Source organism: Alligator sinensis, unplaced genomic scaffold (assembly GCF_000455745.1).
Source record: "Alligator sinensis unplaced genomic scaffold, ASM45574v1 scaffold109_1, whole genome shotgun sequence".
Classification (NCBI taxonomy): Eukaryota; Metazoa; Chordata; order Crocodylia; family Alligatoridae; genus Alligator; species Alligator sinensis.
The window spans coordinates 3000584-3003448 of NW_005841852.1; the positions used below are offsets into that span (position 1 = coordinate 3000584).

At 50.2% G+C, this 2865-nt stretch overlaps 1 protein-coding gene across 7 annotated transcripts in view; it reads right to left on the minus strand.

The window, feature by feature from the left end:
• Positions 1-2865, minus strand: part of LOC102379397 (dual specificity protein phosphatase 13-like) — a 42082-nt gene that overhangs the window by 20312 nt on the left and 18905 nt on the right. The window lies entirely within an intron of this gene.

Genomic DNA, 2865 nt, shown 5'->3' on the forward strand with positions numbered 1-2865 from the left:
CCTTGGGTTGCCGGTCTTCGGGCCCTTTGGTTTTCTTGGCTCCACCTGACCTCTTCCCGCGGCCCGCCAGCCACGCGTCAGTGTCTTCAGGTCGTGACTTGATGTGCAGACTTCAAAGTCCTTGGACCTGGGTCCCACTAATCCGAATCCCTAGCGCCCTATCCCAACCACCCTGTGACTTAGCATGCAATTCCCACCACCGTGATAGCCAAAGCAATGCGGCCAGTGGGCCAGGAGGCCACGAAGAGTGCCCTTAGCCTATGGGCCCCGTGGATCCCCCTGTGCCTAGGTACCCAGCCCCGGTTGCTTGCCCCACTCGGGTATTGAGTCTCAGTCATTTATCCTAGGACTGTAGTGGGGCCTGTCTGCTGCTTGTTCCGTCCCTACTTGGGGTCTTCTGCCGCCCTCCGCGGTGATACTTGATGGGGTTCCCGTTGGCCACACCCCTGTTGTCTCCTCTCTGAGGCTTCGCTGCCGGCTTGCAAGTTGACCCCTTCGTCGGCTTGCCTGACACTGCTTTTGCTGATTCTGTAACTGGCCCCTCTGCCAGTGCCGCTGCCGGCTCTCCTACAGATGTTGCTGCTGGAGCCTCTGCCAGCGTTGCTGCCGGCTTCACTACCGGCTTCGCTGCAAGCCCTGCTGTAGGTGTCACTGCCGGCTCCTCTGCCAGCGTTGCTGCCAGCTTTGCTGCAGGCTGTGCTGTCGGCGTCGCTGCCGACACTGCCGTTGGCTCTACTGTTGGCTTCGCTGTCAGCTCCTCTGCTGGCGTTGCTGCCGGCTTTACTGCAGGCTCTGCTATTGGCATCGCTGCTGACTCTGCAGTTGGCTCCGCTGTCGGAGCCTCTCCAGGCTCCGCCCCTGGCTTCCCACACTGCCCGATGCAGCAGCTGAGCCCCTCGGGGTGTGGGCTTCCTCCTCGAGCCTCCGCTCATCTGCCGCCCCTCTGCACCCTCGGGGCAGCTTTTTATTTCCATCAGGTGGCGTCTCCAGCCCACGCTGCCCGGCACCAGCTGGATATAAGCGCGGCTGATAAGTCGTGGTGGTAGTTTCGCCGCGCGCGTTCCTTCCTGCTTCTCGGGCTCTGCAGAAAGTAAGTGGGGCTTTCTTTTTGCTTTGGCCTGGGGTCCTCCTGTAACCCTAGCTCCCCTGGGACACGGTACTTAGAAATACTGAAGTGAAGAACTCATTGAAGAGCTCCGCTTTTTTCCCCGCATCAACCACCAAGTGTCCTAATCTGTCCTACAGGGGTCCTATGTTGCTCTGAGCTTTCCTTTTGCCCGCTATATACCTGAAAAAGGACTTTTTATTGTCCTTGATTGTTGAAGCCAGCCTGAGCTCAAGCCCCGCCTTGACCTGTCTAACAAAACTCATGTAGGTGCACCCCACTGTGGCTTAACACACACACGACATGAGTTTTGCTTTCAGGAGTTTGAGGTGTATTTTCCCAGCAATCCCTGCATCTATCACCTTGAAACTTGGCAGGTGTCATGATCTTAGAATGGGCTACTACCCCTGCAAGCTTCATACAAATCAGCCATAAGACAACAAAGTTATAGATATTTCATTGATTCCCCATTATACTCTATGGCCGAATCAGCTCTGAATCTTCCAAAGCGATTCAGCCGAATCAAATCAGAAAAAAGATTTGGATCTCTGAATTGAATCTCTGGCATCCAAATCTGCTGAGTCTGAATCGAATAGTTCCCTACTGCTCTGTATCTCAACATAGCTTCATACCCTATGAAGGGTTGGGGGCGTTTTGTGTGATCTAAATCCAATTGGAGCATAAGCAACAGTCACAATGGCTGGATCACTGAAAAGGGGCTTCTGGAAAATGAGCAGAAGGCTCTTGTGTTTTTTTAACACCTAGGTGCTCCCAACAGGGTAAGTGGTGAACCAGAATTCACTGAGCTCCCTACTTGACAAACCAGCATTTCCCAATGATAACTAACATGGTGACACTAAAATATGTTTAAAGTGTTTCATAGGCTTTTTAAAAATTAGATTAAAGGTATGCAAAGTGTGATCCCTTGTGGTGCAGGCTTTTCTAGTACTTCTGCTGAAAGTGTATTAAGGGTCAGGTTTCAGAAGCAAGAGTGGTTGGCCAAACTCTGTCCCTGTAGAAGGCTTCCTGTGTAGGGGTTAATTGCCTCAGTTGGACAAATTAGGCCCATTTTGAGTGTTTTTTGCTTATCCTGTTCTAAATGCTTTCCCTGTTAGTCTGTCAGGTAAGCTCCTACTCTGTGTAATGGGTTCAGTGTATAGCTGCAGTGAGAGGGAAGGGGGAGTCTGCAGGAACAGAGGTGGGAGGAGAAAGGTCCACCAGGCACTCCCTGCCTCTGACAGTGTGATTCATTGTGAAAAAGCTTGAAAACACCTAGTTGGAGCCTTTGCTGGAGCTGATTTTTTTTTTTTCCTCTAAGGAAGATAATAAAGACAACACAGAACTTTATACAAGAGTGAGAAAGGAAATCCCTTCATTCTGAATTCTTTCATAGCCCTGAACTCTGGCAGATGGATGCTTTACAGAGCAAGTGGCTTCACAACTACATACGCTAGGCCTCTCCATACAGAGCTTACCTGTTTGCAAAGTTCATCTGGAGTTATTGCTCCTGGTAACCCATAGCTTTGAAACAAGCCCATAGGCACCATGTACAATAAATAGTTAGTGCCTTGAGGCATCAGGAAAGCGGTAAGACTGACTGGAAAGAGAGTTTTGCTACTTCTGTTATGCTAACCTGTCTCTGTCACAATAGAGTATTATAGCTGGCTTTTAAAGAATTTAAAAAAGAACATTATTTTTTTCTTTGGAATGTCCCAATTTGCATGCATTTCTCCCAATGTTGGAGGAAGAAAAGAAGAAGT